The sequence below is a fragment of the Sinocyclocheilus grahami genome, unplaced genomic scaffold (genome assembly GCF_001515645.1).
Source record: "Sinocyclocheilus grahami isolate Dianchi unplaced genomic scaffold, SAMN03320097.WGS_v1.1 scaffold651.1, whole genome shotgun sequence".
Classification (NCBI taxonomy): Eukaryota; Metazoa; Chordata; class Actinopteri; order Cypriniformes; family Cyprinidae; genus Sinocyclocheilus; species Sinocyclocheilus grahami.
In genome coordinates this window covers 120,393-141,839 of record NW_015505830.1, presented here as the reverse complement: position 1 = coordinate 141,839, position 21,447 = coordinate 120,393, and the positions used below count along the sequence as shown (strand labels likewise).

Here is a 21,447-nt window from a genome sequence, read left to right as displayed (position 1 = left end):
TATATTATTATTATTATTATTATTTTTTGTTTGTTTTTGTTTTCTCTTTGGTCATCTGTAATGCAAAGGTACATAAAGTAATGTTTTATCCGTTCTGTTCAGGCCAAGACTAGGCTTTGGACTTTATACAGAATAGGTTTGAGGGAAAAAGTCACAAAAACAATTCAGACCTATTTTTAGATCTCTGTAACCCAAAGCGTGCCATATTTTGGGATTTATTGCAGCACATCCGGTGGCAATGGAGGCCGCCGTGAGTAATCTCAGACTCCATTCACCATCCTTGAGCTACTTGAACCACGCCGGCCGCCAACCAAATGCATCACTTTCTCATGAATCCACAATGGGCTTTATCCAGCCCCTCCAATAAATGATGCCACACACAGTCATGCTGGTCAAAACCGCCTCAAATGCGTTGTCTTGACAACTGACTCTATATAACTGAATGAATCCACTCCCTCTTAAGACAGGATTAAGCCGAAGTTTCATTATATTGGAGGACCAGCCCTGTAGGTGCCTTTAAGTGCCATGAAGTGCCTTAATCATGCAGGTTTTACATGGAAACAATGGAAATCTTTTTTTTTTTTTTTTCCCATTTGTGTAACTTTGCACCAAGCTTGTTTAATGCCTTGAAATGTTAAAATAACTTATTTTTTTAACAACTATTTTATTTTTATAATGTAAATATCTATTTAAAATATGTATATTTACAATAAATATTTATATAACCAAGTATTTATACATAACTAACATAGGCAAACTGGGATTGTTTATTATGTGTAACTTGTCAAAATAACATTTTTTAACTGCAATTACATGTAACTACAGAGCCCCGCACGTGACATGCAAGAAAAAATAAATAAATCGTGTGCACAATCCATAAATCGAGGGAACGAAATAATAAATCGTGCATTCTATTTAGCCTACCAAAATATATATATATATATAATTTTTTTTTTCTTCCCCTGCATGCCATGTGCGGGGCTCTGTATATAACATGTAGTATATACATATATATTGTTCCCTCTCACCAGGTTTGGCATTGAATCAATTAATATATGTATTTTTTTTATAAAATGTTTATTTTACTTGTAACTTGTCAAAACATTTTACTACAGTATGTATTATGTATAAATTTTAATAAATTGTTAGAATTCAATATTATATATATATCTCAAGAGAGTGAACATTTAATTTACACACACACACACACATATATATATATATTAGTAAACCTGTGCCAAAAACGGGTGATTTAACACATGCGTCGCTCCAGTCATCCTGACAGTGTTTGTGTCTGTTTGCTTAAATTAGTCTTGGCTAGCGTTGGAAACGCCGTGTGGAGGTGACCAGTGTGCTCTCACCGGTCTGAGGCCAGAGGAGCTGCGTTTTGCTGAAGGTGAATGTGTGTGTGTGTGTGTGTGTGTGCGCGTGTGTGTGTGTGTGTGTGTGTGTGTGTGTGTGTGTGTGTGCGCGTGTGGTCCTGACCGGTCCAAGGTCAGCAGAGGCCCTCAGCCAAAGCCTCTGTGGTGCTCCAAAAGCAATGACATTTTCTCAGCTTCAGGATTTGTAATTTTGGGGCAGCCATGTTAAATGCATCAATATTTTTGTGCTGAGTTTATGAAAAGATTAGATGTTAGCCTGCAATTATCCTGGCCAGTGTTTACACCTCCACCTTCCCTGCCCTGAGAAACACTGTGCCTCATTCTCAAATACTGGCTGTTCATTGAGAAGTATATTATTTAATGACAATATTACAATATAAATATAGAATATTACATTTGTTTTTTTGTTTTCTTTCTACAAATTATAAGTTAGAAACTTTATGTAAATATTTAAAACTTTGTCAAATCTGACATTTAAAAACTATATATATTTTTAAGAGTTTTGGATGATGTAGAACTGGCCTTAAAAAATAATTATATATTTGTAATGATTTTGCAACATTGTGAACGTTGCATTGATTTTAATGCACTTTTTAATTGTCGATTAAATTTCATAAAGACTAGATTAGTTATTTTCTATCATTATGACAATGAAAAATTATATTTTAATGGCATTTCTCATTTAGGTTTCAGTAGCAAAACACACTGAAAAAAAAAAACTCAGAAACTGCTAGTAAATTTCACATTTAATTACAAAGTAACACATTGAATTAAACATGAAATTTTAAAAAGTATAAAGTCTGAAATAATATTTTCTTGTATTACCCCCTGTCTTTGTTAGCCATAACATGAACTGTCTGCAGTGGTGACCGTAGCTCGCCTCGTCTCTGAAACAATACAGTCTGCTGCACCGAAACTGATGACGGAAAGAAACCCAATGATCATTTCTCTCATTTCAGACGGAGGTTCAGTCCGATCATCGTCCAGGAATCTGACAAACACCAGTCCTGAAAGACTCGTCGACAGGAAAAAACAAGTACAAATCTTCATCAGTTTTTTAGTCTTGTTGTCCAACACAAATATCTTAATATCCTTAAACCATGATTTATAAATCGAACTAAATATAATGCACTTCCACAGACATTCGGTAATGAGTTTTCTGTTGAGTTGCTAAGGCATCACTATTACTATTGCTGTTCTATCTATCCAACATTATTTCCTACATTATTTTAGGTGTTTGTGGAATTGTTTTTAATTATTTCTTTATTTTATTTCTTTTTTTGTTTGATTTATTTTACTTTTATTAGTTTGTCTGTTTATTCGGATTAATTATTTGTTTTTATTTAGTTTGTTTTATCAGTTTATTATTTTTGTATTTTATTGTGCTTTATTATTTAGTGTTTACTTGTTTTAATTAATACATTTTTGTTTTATCAATTTATTTTTGCTTTTTGTTTATATGTTATGTTATTTGTTCAAGTCTGATTTATTTGTATTTGTTAATTTTTTTTTATTTGTTTCATTTGTATTTTTTTATTGTTATCAATTTATTATTTAGTTTTTATTTTTGCTTTTTATTTATTTATTTATTACTTTAAAAAGAGACGAGAAGTGGCCATGAAATTAAATTGTATTCATAAATAACTTTTAAAAAACACACAATTTTGACCATTTTACATTTTAAAATGATTGTGCAGAATTCATAATTGCATGTTATTGTCAAGAACCAAATGTCTTCATAATATTTTATGGAATGTAGTAACTTGCTCCATCTCTGTATTGACTTTACTATTTGCCTGACACCATGAATCCATCTTTACAACCTATTTCAGATATGACCTTCTCGTCCTTTTTTTTTAACTCTTAAATGCATCAGATTATAGAAGTAAACCGATTTGAGCTTATTTTGTACTTATTTAGCGTTACAAGCACCAGACTCCACGTTTCTCATGCAGATGTGTTTGAGGACGAGTCACGCAGCTGGAGATGATGGGTTCTGGGTGGTCTGTCACTGCATCCAATCATTGTCACATTGTTCTCAACTGTGCATGACTTACAAAAACTCATGGCTCCGTTGCCTTTACTGCGACTTTGCCACGTTGCTCGATTGGGTTTCAGTCAAATCCTGCGACGTAATTCCCATAAAGTGCTAATGTAGCGGCATACGGGCGTGAGATGCACTCCATCCCGTCACTTGTTCAAGCGCAGCGAGGTCTCTTGTTCTTCTGTGTGATGGGAGGCAGGAATGCGTTTACGCCGAAATGTGTGGAAATCCCGCAGGCCTCCTCGAGCCTCTTTGATGGCTTTAAACATTAACTAAACTAACTGGTACCAAAACAAAACTAATGGAGAATGCAATGAAAAAAGTAGTTTTAAAGGGGTCATATGATGTGATTGCAATTGTTCTTTTCTCTTTGGAGCGTTACAAGCTCTTGGTGCATAAAGAAGATCTGTAAAGTTGCAAAGACTAAACTGTCAAATCCAAAGAGATATTCTTTATAAAAGTTCAGAGTCAGCCACGCCTACCTAAAACGGCTCATTCTAACACGCCCCCACATGTCTACGTCACGATGTGGGAAGATTTGCATAACACCGCCCAAATGTGCACGCAAAGAAAGAAGGTGTAACTTTTATTCTCGCTGTAGTATTGTTGCTGCCGCCGCCATGTCGTGAAGACGCTGTGTTTCGTTGTGAAAGCGAAACTACTTTGTTTGGTCTTCCAAAAATGGACACAACTAGAAATCAGTGGTTAAGTTGTATTTACAACACTGTTCCAGAACACTTCAACCCAAATATTCAGATGTGTGCAGCACATTTTATGGAGGACTGTTTCCTGATCCTGGGAGAGTAGACTATAATGCCGGCTGTTCTGACTCACAGACTGAAGGTACGTTTTCATATTTAAAGAATTTGCCACTGATGATTCAAACGTGAGTTTTGGGCTGTGTAGAGTAGCGCTTGTTGTTTGTCATTTCTCCGATCACAAATGCAGACATGGTTTTATGTTTACGCGGCGCGATGCAACGCAACGCGTAAAAAGACGGTATAAGTCATTATAATCCGTAATTATGTCCCCACTGGATGCAACAAATGCCTCGTTTATAATGGGTTTAATGTGTTTGTCTCGTCGCTCCGGCCGGACAGGGCATCATCACAGTATGGTGAGGGGCGTAACATTTCCGTCACACGCTTGAGGTATTCGGCCAATCACAACACACTGGATAGCTGGCCAATCACAGCACACCTCGCTTTTCAGAACGATGAGCTTTGTAAAAATCGACTCGTTTCAGAAAGGCGGGGCATAGAGGAGAAACAATAATGTACAGTATGTGGAAAATAATGTGTTTTTTTAACCTTAAACCGCATAAACACATTTCATTACACCAAATACACAACATAATGTTCTTTATAGCAGCATCATATCACCCCTTTAAAAGAGAAGTGCGTGCATTAATAATGATCGGCGGTTGCATGCCAGGCCTTTGTTTTAGTTCCTGATTATTCTTTGCGGTTCATGATGATCTTGTGAAGACAGACTATTAGGGGTTTAACATGTATTTCTGTCTCTTGATCCAACATTATTATTTTATGTATGTATGTGTCTGTATTTGTTTTGTGTGTTTTTAATGTATGTATTTATTGGTTTTTATTTATTTTGTTTATTATTCGTTTATTTTTAATTCAGAAATAAACGTGAGCAAAGATCACACACGCATACATACTATATACTGTATATATATATATATATATATATATATATATATATATATATATATATACTGTAATTAATAATTGCATAATGTTGAATCCATGGATTGGTTTAACCACAAATTAATAGCATTTATTGATATTTTGAATTAATTTGTTTTCTTTTTACATTTTAATTTAAGTTTAGCGTTAATTTCAGTTTTAGCCATTTTACTACTTAAACTTTAAACTTATTTTAAAATTAACATTTCTAATTTTCATTTTTTTTTTTTTTTTTAGATTTATTTCAGTTAATGAAAAATCTGATTGTCACAAATGGTTTTTAACAGTAATATCATTCATATTTGCTCACAGATAGTTTTATCCAGGTATTAATGATCTCATTGGTCTGAAAAAGGCCTGACGACTTATTTGTCTAGAGTAATACATCCAGTGAAATCAATCACCCAAATATTTATCACATGCATGAGCGCACTGTGTTCATCTCAGCCCAGATTCATTAAGGTGTTAGTCGTAATATCTCACAGGACGCTCCAAACATCATTGTTTGGGGTTGTGTGCTTGCAAACCCAGACAAAACAGCAGTCTTGTTATGTTTTCAGATTGAGAAACCCTAAACCTCGGGGTTAAAGCGGCCTGATGTCATTAATCTGAGAATAACCATTCTTGAGGTTGACATGCCGGGGCGGACAGTATTCAAGCTGTAAAAACTCCCTAAAGTGATCCAAACTGTCTAAAGGCTGTGTTTAGTGTCACTTGTGTAATGCTAAAGTAAAGGTGTTGTTGATTTTCTGTGTGCTCACAACAAACTTGAGCTCTCAAACAGCCATTCACTTTAAATAAAGCTGCAATTGTGATATATAAACGTACAGTGTGAGAAATTAAGTACCATTTATTTATTACTCCTAGGAGGAAACCGGATTCCAGAGGCATTGCAGAAAATGTTGTCTTTGCTCACGTTATGCATACGATCATTAGATGCATTACTGTATTTTACGTATGCATGCAAATGTTATGCTTGCTGCATCCTGAATGATGAAAAAAGTAAAAATTACAGAATGTATGTTCTTTTTACTTTTCAATTAGCTTTTTTTTTTTTTTGTTATTTGATTTTGTCATTTTTATTAGCTTTAGTTTATTTATTTTTTTTATTTAGCTTTATTTTAGTTTTATAATTTTAGTACTTAAACTTTTCATATAATATTCATATTTTATCAAATTTCTGATTTATTTCAATTAATGAACTATTTTGAATAGTTTTAAGAATAACGATTGTCACCATCTGAATAAAAAAAAGCATATTTTTTTTCTATTGCCACCAGTGTTATTTTAGTATCATTTAGTATAATATTAATATTTTGAACTCGCTTTTATTTTAAATTTTTATTTTTTTCATTTTATTTTGAGTTTTAGTAATTTTATGTGATTTTTGTCATTTCATCAGTTTTAGTTTTTATGTGTATATTTATTTAGCTTTAATTTATTTCATTTTTAGCTTTAGTAATTTTAGTACTTCATCTTTAACTTATTTTATTTCAGTTAGTTGACAAGGCAACATTTCTAATTTTCATTTATTTCATAAGTTTACTTTTTTACATCTAATACTCATATTTTACTCTATTTGAGATTTATTTCAATTAATGAGAACTTTTGATACACACACCATGTAATATTCATATTTTATTCTATTTCAGATCTATTTAAGTTAATGAAACCTTTAAAGGGGTCATATGATGCGATTTCAATTGTTCCTTTCTCTTTGGAGTCTTACAAGCTCTTGGTGCATAAAGAAGATCTGTAAAGTTGCAAAGACTAAACTCTCAAATCCAAAGAGAAATTCTTTATAAAAGTTAAGAGTCAGCCACACCTACCTAAAACGGCTCATTCTAACACGCCCCCACATACCTATGTCACGATGTGGGAAGATTTGCATAATGCCACCCAAATGTTCACGTAAAGAAAGAAGGCGTAACTTTTATTCTTGCTGTAGTATTGTTGTTGCCGCCGCCATGTCGTGAAGACGCTGTGTGCTTCGTTGTGAAAGCGAAACTACTTTGTTTGGTCTTCCAAAAGAGGACGATATCCGCTTGAAGCGGAGTCCAGCCCGGGGTCGTCACATGTGGTTGCCGCAAGCCCTCCGGACATTCCTTCGTCGAATTCGCCGGCCGCGCCATTCTCAAGCCCGCCGCCTCTGCTCACTCTAGCCGAATAAAAATCTAAAACTTTAGTTTTAATTTTAGTTAGGAAAAACAGCACTGATTGTCACCCTCTGAATTCCAAAGCATCTTTTTCCATTGTCACCAGTGCATGCTGTAAAAACTCCCTAAAGTACTGTACATTTTCCAAAGGCTGTTTTTAGTGTCACTTGTGTAATGCTAAAGTGAAGGTGTTGCCGTTTTTCTGTGTGCTCTCAGACTTGAGCTCTATTAACTTCGCCTGCAGATCCTCAGTGTCATTGAGAACATTTTCCACATCGATTGACGACATTTGCTTTGGCTATTTCTCCAATAAATGCACCATCAAACTTGACTCCATTCTGCACACAAACAAAGCCATTTCATGCCACTGCTGGAAATTCCTCTGGCCAATGCGCTTAAGATGTTGTTCGTTAGCCTGTTTTCCTCTGATCCTCTGAGTTTTTCTGTTATTGCTTATGTATGACTCTAGCAGCCAGCGCTATTTTTTTCAACAAACAATGTGTTTTTCTTTTCTTCTGAAAAGCACATTTGTTTCAAATGTCACTCGTGGCAATAAAAGCCAAATAATGATGTACTCGTCATAAATAAAGTTACTTCTAAACGTCCTCACGGACGTCATAGAGTGTCACATAAAGCAAGTGCTTGGGGTTTTTGGAGCCGTTCTTCAACGGCCTTTGCCTGTGAACTCTGAATTTTCATGAGTGTGGGATAAATCCCAGTAGCCCACACTTCCGTACGCTACAGCTCTGTATACTCTGGCTTTGGTTGTGACCTCAGTTCTGGTTATAGGTGGTTTGGACCGCCGCTGTAAGTTATGAGGAGTCACACGTCTCGATCGAGTGCTTTGGGTTTAGGTAGGTGAAGACTAGCCTCCTCAAAACCCGTTGAAATCGCATTGGAAGCGATTGACCCTAATGTTTCTGAGAAGACCGAAATAAGTCTTCCATCTCTCGTGTGTGTCTGCCACCTGTTGGGCTTCAGGAAAACATCAGCGCTCATCATATTTGGTGGGGTTTTTCTTCCTCACAAATGCCAGCTGTAATAGTAGATCTCTGGGAACTCAAGAGATCAATGGCTCTAATCAGCAGACGTCCATTTGGAGGTTTTAATAATAGTGAGAGGAAGTTAGGTCATAGATATCGGACGATTTACCTCAATATCAGTCAGAAACCCAAGCGCGTCTCGTTGCTGCTTTCAATCTAAATGTAGCTCATTCTTGGTCTTATGGTGCACGATTCATATTACAAATTGTCCAAATTCAATCACTCCGTCTCCAAAAACCATCCAGACAATTTGCTAGAAGAAACTATTGAGATCTTGTTGATGTTCTTTCCTTATAGATATTAGACTTTATTAGCCAAAATATTAGACATTAACCTGCTGGAGAAGCTTAAACCAACCTAATATGTTTTTTGTTGGGGTAAGTTGGTTTAAACTGGTTTCCCAGCCTGGCCAATCTGGTCTTCAGAAACTCACAAGCATCTCATTGCTAGTTTCAAATCAAAACTGTTACTTTCTTAATTCACGTTCTTGGTCTTATGCTTTACAATTCAAATGCCAAATTTGAAAATATTGTTTTTGTATTTGTTTGTCAAAATGCAATCGCATTGTCTCAAAAACGAGCAGTCAATCCCTAGGACAAAACTATTGAGATGTTGTTGATGTTCTTTCCTTATATTACACTTCAGACAAAATATTAGACGTTAACCTGCTGGGGGGAATAAAAGGTTAAACCGGCCTGATATGGTTTGCTGTGCTTGGTTGGTTTAACTGGTCTCCCAGCCTGGCCAATTTGGACTTCAGAAAGTCAAGAACGTCTCATTGCTGCTTTCAAATCAACATGCGAGTTTCTTAAAGCACGTTCTTGGACTTATTGTGCACGATTCAAATTGCAAGTTTAAAAAAGATTGCCAAAATTGCTTGCAAGTTTAAAAAAGATTGTCACAATTGCTTCATCTTGAAAACTATTCAATCAGTTCCTAGAAGAAGCAACTGAGATCTTGTTTTCTTTCCTTAGAGATGTTGAAACTTAAGCTTAAACTGATCTCCCAGTCTGGCCAAGCTGGTCTTCAGCTTGTTTTAACTTGTTGAAAAGTGCCCAAAACCCCTGTATAACCAGCCAAAAGACCAGAATAGAAGACCAGTAAGCCTGTATAGCTTGGTTTAAGATGGTATTTTTAGTAATCCAAAAACCTATTAATATGACTCAAAACGTCTCGGGTTACTTATGTAACCATGGTTCCCTGAGGGGAACGAGACACTGCGTCCTCTAGGGGTCGCTATGGGGAACGCCTCGTCGTGACCCGTGTCTGAAGCCTACATTGAAAAAACACCAACTTGTTTGGCCGGCGACAGCCATGACGTCACTACCGTCGCAACTAGTACAAAATAGGCGCCGGTAGCGCACATCATCACTTCTTCGTCTGAAGCTTGTGTCCGCAGCATGGCACAAAAGCTAGAGGACGCAGTGTCTCGTTCCCCTCAGGGAACCATGGTTACATAAGTAACCCGAGACGTTCCCTTTCGTGGAACTTCGAACTGCGTCCTCTAGGGGTCGCTATGCAACTCCAACCATGTCCCATCCTACATTTTTATCTTCTTGAATATAAATGTACATCCAAGTTCACCTTACAGAAGTGTCCAGGACCAGAGGAGACAACCAAACCAGTTTAGACTGTTTTAACATTTTATTTTCACTAACATAAGGTTGCAAAACTTAGTAAACTGCCTCAAAACTGAGATTATCTTCTTGAACCTCCGAAGTTCATTTCGGAAATGCGTTGCATTACAGAAGCGACGTGTTGCAAACCGCATTTAATTTGTTGTGCATTATTTCCAGTGAGCAAATGCATAGCTGTTGGGTTTCTGTTTGAATGACGTACTGTACCTGTGCATGTAAAACTGTGCATTTTGATGTGTTTTCGCAGAGCGTTTACGTTTGACATGATGAGAAACAATGGCAGAAGTGGAAACTCCCCCAGAAATTTAATTAAAAGAACTCACATATATCTTAAAACATGTGTTGCGGTGAGGGACGGGGGATGCCGGCCAGGAAAATGCAGCGGGGGGAGCGCATTCGGCCTTTCTCTGGGCTTTATTATCCCCGTGCAGCGCGGCAGGCAGCTCCATATGATCCGGTGCATGCATGCAATTGTGTGTGTCATGATTCAGAGGCGTTTCACAAGCAGATACTCATGCATATTGTGAAGCTAACAGTATAAAACTGTATTAAAATACATAAGCATATACAGATATTGGGTGAAATTCTTAATTATACTGCATATATAAATGTAATGTGTGTGTGTGTGTGTGTGTGTGTGTGTGTGTGTGTGTGTGTGTGTATATATGTATGTGTGTGAGAGAGAGTTTATTTATTTTAAATGTTGGGTGAGTTTCTCCTGCTGCCATTGTTTGTCATTACATCAAATGAAAACGCTGTGCAATAAAACATCCAAATGTATGCCAATGCATGCTTTTACATGCACGTCTGCATACAGGTACGTCACTCGAACAGAAACCCAATGCTTTTGCTCACTGGAAATAATGCACAACAGATTAAATCGTCACTTCTGTAATGTGATGCATTTCCGAAATAAACTTTGGTTATTCAAGAAGATAAAACATGATTAGTGTTAATCTCAGTTTGGAGGCAGTTCACTAGGTTTTGGAACCTTATATTGGTGAAAATGACATTTTAAACCAGTCTAAACTGGGTTTCTGGTCTGTTGGCTGGTTTTTGTAAGCTTATTTGTGAGCATCAGCTTTAACTAATTTTACATTCTAAAAACATTTTTGAAAACATTAGAAATACATTGTGGATTGTTTTCACAGAATGTTATTAACAATACAATGATGAAAATGTCTGAACTTTGTAGAATTTAAGTATAATTCTTAATTTTACTCTAAAATGTATTATTTTAGTTTTTTCTTAAATGCAACCTTAATTTCTTAAAATTTGAAATATTTGTTTGTTGGTTGCACTTTTTTAAAGTCTCATCAAAAGTTGTTCAGTCTTCAAAGCTGGACATTTTAAACCAGTCTGAACTGGTTTGCTGGTCCTATCTGTTTTTGGGAGCATCAGCCTCAGCTAATTTAAATTCTGAAAGCATTGAGAAAACATTACAAATAGGTTGTGGAAAGACTGAAAATATCCCGCTTTCACAGAACTTTATTTATAGGTTAACATAATAACATTACCTAATTTGTCAAATTTAAGTATATTTGATTTCTTAAAATTTAAATGCATTTTTTTCACTTTTTGCACCATCTTGGATGTTTTTCCTGTTACTGAGCTCAACGTGGTGCATCGTGGGATTGTCTTTTCTCCGTGAACGTATAACGCTGCCTTAGTTTGGCCAAAATAAGGATCTTATTGGAACCGCTCACGAAGTCTCGTAAAGTCTCATATTATGCTTTTCTTTGTCATTGACATTTTTAGTGCTTCTCGTGTCTCTCTTCATGCACTACTGATTTAGAGGCAGTTTTTCTGTCTTCAAAGCGTGCATTGTGACGTCACAGCCTCCGTCGGAGGAGTAAACCTCAGTCGACACACAGAAGAGGAACGTTAAACCATGATAAATGATTCCCTCACTGTTCCATTGTCTTTGTAAAGCCACTGCTTTTGACCGCAGCGGTCGTGACTCGTGAGCGAGCTATACGGCTGAGACTCGTCTCTCCATCTGCTGAAATGAGCTTGGGCCGCCTGCTTCAGTCCCCTGACGTTGAGGAAAGACAGTCTCGGTTCAGTGGTCGCGCGCTAAAAGGGATGTGGTCATAAACGGCTCCATTCGCCCGGGCCCTCCGAACGCTGCGACCAAGTTTCCACTGCTGAGGAACGAAGAGCACTTAGTTCGATCTATCAATGCATGGCATGACCGTAGCGAGTCGAACAAGAGGATTGTGGGAATGATTGGCTTTCGCTGGCATGCGTTTAGGTCTTAAATTGACCAGTACGCAAAAACCAACGGCCTTTCATTTCTGGAGTCGGCTGAGCCAAGTTACATGGAAAGTTTGATTTACTAATGATTTGAATCAACCCGAGCAAATTATGGTCAAATTATAAGCTGGTGAAATAATTGAATTACTCATTTTTACCAGGGCACCTAATTCTATACGGGGACTTTTCGAGTTGCGTGCATACTTTACCCAGAGATGGGAAGGTTACTCTAAAAATGTATTCCAGTACAAACTAATAACAAATTATAAGGCTGGAAGATGAAAAATAATATCTCAATATTTTTCAGCCTTGCCGATTTATCTCAGTATTTTTTCATTTTTTCATTTCAACCTAATAGAAGTACAAATCTCACTAAATGAACCTATTTTCATGTGATATGCATTAATACATAGTGATAAACAGCAATATTTATTTACATATATTTTAATAAAACATCTTGTTTGAGGAAAAAGAACATGCAGAGTTCTGTGAACATTTGTGATGATGCAGCTGAATCATTTTCAGTTAGCATTTTGAATGATTCATTCAAAAGTACAGTTTAAAATTAAATTAACCCGTTACATGAATGTTTTCAGTAATGTTATGCACAGGTTACACAAACTGGACCTTTTCACAAACAAATTGTAATGTTGTTGTTTTTTTTTTTAATCTAAATTAGCTGAGACTAACTGAATTTGTTTCTTCGTGGGAACAGAGCTGGAGAAATGCGGCATTGCATCACTCGCTCACCAATGGAAGTGAATGGGTGCCGTCAGAATGAGAGTCCACACAGCTGATAAAAACATCACAATAATCCACAAGTAATCTACAGCACTCCAGTCCATCAGCTAACATCTGGAGAAGACAAAAGCTGAAACAAATCCAGCATTAAGACGTTTTTAACTTTAAACCTTTGCTTCCGGCTAAAATATGAGTCCATAATCCATAACATTGCTTTTTCCAGTGAAAAAGTCCATATCCTGTTGTCTCTCACATCAAAATCCACCCATATATTTGTTTAGAGCTGTTTTGGCTTGTAAACTGTGCTTGATCTGCACAAATTTCTCTCCTGATTCAGACGGGTGACTTTTTACTGGAGAAAGCAAGATTATGGATTATGGACTCATATTTCAGTCAGAAGCGACAGCTTGAATTTAAAAGTCATAATGAAGGATTTGTTTCTTACAAACATGTCTCTTTTGTCTTCTCTGGATGTTAACTGATGGACTGGAGTGCTGTGGATTACTTGTGGATTATTGTGATGTTTTTATCAGCTGTTTGGACTCTCATTCTGTCGGCACCCATTCACTGCAGAGCATCCATTGCTGAGACACTGATGCAATGCTACATTTAAGTAAATGTGAGTACATCGAAGTTAATTTTCAGCAAGCTTTCATTTTTGGGTGAATTGTTCCTTTAAGCACCCATTTACTCAAAACTAGACAGTAGACTTTTCCCAAAAATCTAAAAATCGTATTTAATGACACAGTCGGTGATACATACAATACATTTAGCAATGCAAAGTGTGCCTACACAAGCATACAATCAGTGTCGAGTCATCAACACCATATTCATTTGTCTTTCTTTCAGCCTTGTGAAGGATGAGCTCGCATTAACTCACAGAAACACCTTCAGTTCGACTTCCAGAGGCAGCTGAAGAGGAAACCAGTGGGGAATAAGTAAAAACATGCTTTTACATTCTACAACTAAATTCAGAGCAGCAAATCATGTTTATTCCACCAAAAACATAGTGGCGTCTAAAGCACGGTATCGCTCCCATCATGCAACTTTCTTGTCTTGACATGTTCCTCTTGTAAAACTTTAGTTGGACAATTTAGTCATTTTAGGTAAATTAACTGGAATTGCACTGAAAGAAAATCTGATTTTCCTGTTAAAATATCTAAACATTTTTCAAACAAAATAAATTTACTTGAGAAGCAACACTGCATAAGATATCTTCAATATCAGTATATACTGCGCTGGAAGATTGATTCACTTGTTTTAATTATAAGCACATTATAAGCACATTAACAACAATTGACTAAATCTGCCAGTGCAGTAAGACGGAATATATTTATATTGAAAATACACGTCTTAAAATATCGTCTTCGAGATCTGAAGATATTCAAACTGAGAACTTGCATTTCTGCAGTGTGTGCATCAGGACGTGAAGTCATTTAGAAAGATGCATGCTTTTGTGATTTCATAAATGGACACCTAAAGTATTCAAACAGAAAGGTTGATGTTGATGCTTTTAAAACCAAAACTCAGACACATGGATATGAACGTTGATGATGTTCCGGTGAGAAACGACTCCTTTTGTGACGTAGTTCATTGCCAGCTTCAGTATGGTGCTCACAGGACCAACCAGGGGCTTCACCTGTCTGACCACACCGGTAGATGACAAAATACAGTCAGGAAAAGGGTTTATACGCTCACACCACAGCTAAATGTGGTCCAGATCTGTTTTCCCCTCAAATCAGGTGACAAACATCAGTTTTTTTAGTATGAAAGCATGCAAAAATCACATTGAATCTGACATTTTCATTTCCAGACTAGGCCACTTTCATGGAAATAAACTGGATAAATAACTGTTTTTTTTTTTTTTTGTGCCTCACAAATCATTGTTTATCGTCTAGCAATATCATGAAAAAATTGCAACTTTTTTCCCAAGGTGGTGCTTTCGTGATGTGTACAGAAACTTCAAAAAGAAAAGATCGCATCGCGGATGTGTTGCTATTGCGAACATTAGCATAAACCGGTCGAGGCCCCTTTTATGCATGGAAATACATTGGATAAATATTAGTTTTTCTGTCAATAAAGTTGGTTTTGAGCAGAAAATCTGAAATCTTACAGGAAAACGCAACTTGTTGTGATTTCGCATGCATTCGTACAATGCGATTTGTACGGAAATGGGAGCATTTTAGAAAAAAAGAACAACTTAAGCATAAATATCCACCCCTAAACTTAACCGTCAGTGGAGCGTAAGCAGATCGTACGAAAACGTACAATCCAAATTCATGCAAATTAGCCACCAGTTTGCCAAAACGTAAAATAGAACAGTAAAAAATGTGAGCACAAATGCTAGTTGCTATGCACACTTGACTTCATGCAAACTCCGTAATTCACATGACAAAAAGAAAAGTACACATTGCAACTGGTGCGATAGCGAATATTAGCATAAACCGTCTTTTCAATTCCAATATGGGCCATTTTTGTACATGGAAATACTTTGGATAAATATCATTTTTTTTGTGCATGTGAGGTTGTGCCTCACAATTAAAGTTGGTTTTGAGCAGAAAATTTGACGTTTTATGAGAAAACATAAGTGGAGATTTTGTATGAATCCGAAAATGCCATTTCTAGAGAGAATTATTTTTAGAAATCTACAAATAATTACAAATTTCCATACATAGCGTGAACAGTGAACGTAGGTGAGTGCAAAGTTGCACAAACATGAGCGTGCAAACTTTGCAGTTCACACGGTGCTGTAAGGAACATTAGCACAAACTGTCTTTTTCTCTGTCAGAACAACTACTGTCATGCTGGAGCAACAGTCTGCACAGACATTTCAAAGAAACTTCAGCACAGTAACCTAAAAACACAAGGTAAACTATGCACTGCGTTGGCCAAGCATTAACATCTGCGTTTGCGTGCTTGTGTCTGTCCTTAGTTAATGTTTTGGCTTTAATAGCAGCCTCTGAAGTTTAAAATTATGGATCTTTTGTCATTTATAGAGACAAAACATTGTCATAATTATGTCTGGGCCTCTAATAAGTGGTGGTAACATAACAGACACAAAGTTTATGAAAATAAGAATAATTCACGGCCATTATACAGTGACTTCATACTGAAGCTGAATGATGGATGCGACGCTCATTGTTACAGAAACAAAGAAAACAGCGAGACATCCTCCGTTACAGGCCTGGCAGACAACAGCGGGAATCATCCAAATGAGCCAAGAACGCTGGAAAATCTTCTGAAAGTGAATAAATGAGCTTCAGTGACATAAGTTAAGCTGTGTTTGGTCTCATCCTGTTCCTATTACTCTCTAGGTTTAACTGGTTTACATAAAATGACACAAAAAGGCTGTAAATGCATACTAATACTAAGTGAATTAGATAGGCGCTTTGAAACCTTTGTGAATCTTTTGTTTCGATTCAGTTGTTCGGAGCTGGCCAACTCGGGGAAGTTTTATAACGTAGGGTCAGTTTTAATTAACTTTAATAAACATACATGTATAATACAAAGGGAGAGTGATGGCTAATTGTTTTCTAATAGGTCTAAATAAGTCCTGCCTAAAAACACAAATTATAAGTACGTAATTATAAGTAAACAACGGATGCTGTTTCTCTAGACTCTAAATTCAATACAGGAGTCATATGCACTAGTTTTACAACAATTTAGTTTGTCCTTTTTGCAGGATTATATATCGCCATCTACTTCCTAATACAGAAATCAGATGCTCAGACGCGACATAAGGGTAAGTAAATGACAAAATATTAATTCTTGGTTGAATTGTTTCTTCTATTCGTGTGATTAGAATAATAAATATATACAGTGAGTTTGATCTATGCAAGAAACATTTACCATTGTAACAGCGTCTCTTTTAATATACAGTTTAATATTATTTAGCATAATCAAATATTTCATAATCACAAAAAATAGATTTACTCACTCCCCTGAAGATGGAGTTCATTTGAGGGTGGAAAAAATTTTCCTTTCACATATTTAGGTTGGCAAAGCTGGACCGGTTTTAATTTCAGAGCTTAAAGGCATCACAATGAGCAAGTCACATATATATATATATATATATATATCCTTAAATGACATTTATGTGGTTTCATGCCTGCGTAATGTATAACAGCACCACTGACCAATATGATACACTCTTAGTTCAAGTAAAGCATTGTGTTAAAGTCAAATGTCACTTGATGCTGATACCAGAACACATCCCAGCAGCCTTTTCAAACCACAGAACGGTCAACGATTACAAGAGTAAAAAGGCTAAAACCTCGGCAAATATTCCTGTGGCTAGCTTTGACACGACATAACAGCTGTACCTTGTAAAAAAGGTCAGACAGTGAGACCAGAACTGTTAACTGTAACATTTTTACCTCTTGGTCAACTAGAGAATGTTGATGTTAGCAGTCCTGACCATATAAAATAAAATAAAATAATAATAATATCCTCTGGTATTCCACAATAAGACAATATGCGTAATTTTTTTTTAATGCAATGAATGTACAATATGTTGTTTCGATGATATTTAATCTTGAATGTTTTGTATTTTGAGGGGATTTCATGGTACTAGACGATATTCACATCTAAAGCATGCACCACTTATTTCTATATAAACTAATAAAATATAAGAAACATTTTTTATGTTATTTTCAGTTAATACCGTGTTTCAGTGCTTGACGCTGACTCGTTTCCCAATTAGCGTATAAGTTGAAAAATTTACCAGAGCATTAAAAAACTTAAGGGATGTAATGAAAATAAATCAAATAATCTGTTTTTCCCAACGCTATCTCGCGGCCAATTCGTACGTATTTTACGAGGTGGCTAATTCGTACGATTTCTGTGATGGTTAAATTTAGAGGCTTTTTCACAAAAAACGTGAGCTCGTACAAATTCATACGAATTAGCCACCTTGTCAAATACGTACAAATTGCCGTGTTTTTCCCAACGCTATCTCGTGGCCAATTCGTACGTATTTTACGAGGTGGCTAATTCGTACGATTTCTGTGATGGTTAATTTAGAGGCTTTTTCACAAAAAACGTGAGCTCGTACAAATTCATACGAATTAGCCACCTTGTCAAATACGTACAAATTGCCGTGAGATAGCGTTGGTTTTTCGTTAATAAAGAGATACAAGGAGACATTTAGAAGCAGAATGATTTATTTCATTGATTAATTTTATTAGGTTTTGCATTTGGATGTATATTTAGACATCATATGTTCAAATGTTATAACTACTTCATTGTGGATCATGCATTTTATTTTGTATTTTTCATATTTCCCATTAATTTCTTGTGCAGGTCAGTTTTGACCACGAAGATCACGCGTGACTTTTTCTCTTTTTTTTTGCTTAAAACAATTTAGTCTTTTCTAATCATCCCTACAATTTCATTTGTGTGTTCATATGGGTAGTGCCACAAAAGTCACCAAATTTTGTACCATTCCGATAAAATTGATGAAAATATCTGAAGACCACTAGAGGATTAAGCTAGAAACAAACTCTTAACATACATAGCATACTTAACATCCGTTCTTGCATTATTGTGGCATAACACACTCTTTTAGCTGTACAAAAACAGACCGTTATGCTGCTTGATATTGCAAACCAGTATTTGTTGTTATATTATTTAAATTTATTATATAATCATAAACCGCTTTGTAGCGCAGATCGTGTCGCCATTTACTGAACTTTGATATTCTGCTAGTTATTTACCTACAGCGGCGAATGAATCAGAAGATGCTCACATTTATGGACAATGGCTTACTTTCGCAACAACGTTTAAACGTTTCTTATGTTGCTTTATGAATTATTCAGATGCAATTCAAAATGCATCGATGCACAATAATGTTTGCTAGAAGCAAAGCAAGTTATAGGGAGTTTACACAGTGCTTCAGGAAGTTTAAAATCACCCAGCATTGTTTTGTTTAGAACTAAATGCTGAATGTGTCTGCGGTGGCTTTCCAAACCATGAAGCTGCGCGAATGCGTTCCCACGCTCGTTACCAAATGCCATTAAAGAGCATGAATATTTAGAAGCAGAATGATTTATTTCATTGATTAATTTTATTAGGTTTTGCATTTGGATGTATATTTAGACATCATATGTTCAAATGTTATAACTACTTCATTGTGGATCATGCATTGTATTTTGTATTTTTCATATTTCCCATTAATTTCTTGTGCAGGTCAGTTTTGACCACGAAGATCACGCGTGACCTTTTCTCTTTTTTTTTGCTTAAAACAATTTAGTCTTTTCTAATCATCCCTAACATTTTATTTGTGTGTTCATATGGGTAGTGCCACAAAAGTCACCAAATTTTGTACCATTCCGATGGTACAAGTTCCGACAAAATTGTTGAAAATATCTGAAGACCACTAAAGGATTAAGCTAGAAACAATCTCTTAACAAACATAGCATACTTAACATCCGTTCTTGCATTATTGTGGCATAACACACTCTTTTAGCTGTACAAAAACAGACCATTATGCTGCTTGATATTGCAAACCAGTATTTGTTATTATATTATTTAAATTTATTATATAATCATAAACCGCTTTGTAGCGCAGATCGTGTCGCCATTTACTGAACTTTGATATTCTTCTAGTTATTTACCTACAGCGGCGAATGAATCAGAAGTTGCTCACATTTATGGACATTTATGGCTTACTTTCGCAACAACGTTTAAACGTTTCTTATGTTGCTTTATGAATTATTCAGATGCCATTCAAAATGCATCGATGCACAATAATGTTTGCTAGAAGCAAAGCAAGTTATAGGGAGTTTACACAGTGCTTCAGGAAGTTTAAAATCACCCAGCATTGTTTTGTTTAGAACTAAATGCTGAATGTGTCTGCGGTGGCTTTCCAAACCATGAAGCTGCGCGAATGCGTTCCCACGCTCGTTACCAAATGCCATTAAAGAGCATGAAGACTGCAAATAGCTTTAGTTAAATGCACGTTTACCGCGTACACAAAACAAAGTCGGGTCAACAGTCATTCGTCATTTTCAATGGCTACGTGGGTTGCGATATTGAAGGTTTACATGTAAACAGTGCAATTTCTGGTTTTCTGGTCACTCCAGCTCTGAGAGGAAATGTATGGCAGGATCCAAAATGGGCAGGTTTAACACTAGGGACAAATGCGAGGAATGAGTTGCTCAACCACAGTATTGGATAATGACATGCTAGCTGATGGGTGATGCAGGAAAGGGCAACGGAGTCGGCCCACATAGCCAAAATGCCAAGGTTTATCTGCGCCAGGACGCCCGGTAAACTCACCCCCAATGCAGCACCGCACAGTTGTTGAGAAGTGCGGCTGCGTTATTCAAATGGCCCTAAACAACTGGAAAGAGGACGTGACTTGTACTTGCTCTCTTTGAAAGGCCACATGTGCGGTTTGGTGTCTCAAGCTCAATTAGCATTGAATCATTGCGGTCAACTCACCGAACTGAAGCTGGAATGTTTGTTCCAGTCGTACCTCCATTGAAAACCACACTGTCATGTTTTACAATTGATCGCTGTATCACTGAAAGTTGAAGTGCAGTTTGTTCGGTGTTAAACTCGGCCGGTGTGGCATTCTGGGAATTTGAAGTGCTTGCAACCCAGAACTAGTGATACATGAATAATGGATCATGTATTCGAGTGCGTGTCATTATGAGGCGCTCAAGGCTGCCACCTACAGGTAGGCTAGCGCAATTCTTGATGTTCACGTATTGTTGGTGCATATTTTAAATGATTAACGTTTGTGTGTTTTGAAAATGTTTGGATACAGTTTGGTCTATTACGGTTTGACATTTTTGTAAGCTAAATTTATAAAGTAAAAATGTAATAAAATTATTGAGTGACATGACAAAATATTTCTAAATAAGTAAATTACTATACTAAATTTAGAAGACATGTTCATCAAAAACGACTAAAATTATGAGTTCGAAAATGTGAAAAATGAACATTTTTATATTAATTATATATTTTTTCTTTTTTGTTTTATTTATGGTATTCGTTATTAGTTCTATTTTAAGGGTTTTTATAATATGTTATGTAAAGGTGCGTTTATTTTTTATTTGTATTTACTTTAATGTCTTTATTCATGGTTTTGATTTATAGAGTTATTAGTTAAATTTAAGGGTTTAGAATGTTTTATTTAAAGGTGAAATGTGTTTGTGCAACTTCTAAAAAGGTGAAACAAGTTTTTAAGTTTTTCATTGATGTTTTTATTCAAAATTTAAAATTTCTTTAAAATTTAGAATAGTAAATTAGTATTGTTTTGTCATGTCATATTCGGTGATTTTATTTAATTTTACACTGACTAAAATGCCACACACATGAAAAATTTTAAACCGTAATAGACCAAACTGTAAGAGAACCTTTTCAAAATATATAAATATGAATAGTTTAAAAAATGCATCAAAAATATGTAAAAGTAAACATTTTAAAAGTGCAGTAACACTTCTGCCCATTGTAGAATTGATGGTTTTGATTTGGT

General features: G+C 36.0%; 1 pseudogene; it reads right to left on the bottom strand.

Moving 5' to 3' along the window:
- Positions 1–14,478: 14,478 nt before the first annotated feature.
- The window catches only part of LOC107558589 (fibulin-1-like), a 29,451-nt pseudogene continuing 22,482 nt past the window's right edge, over positions 14,479–21,447 (bottom strand).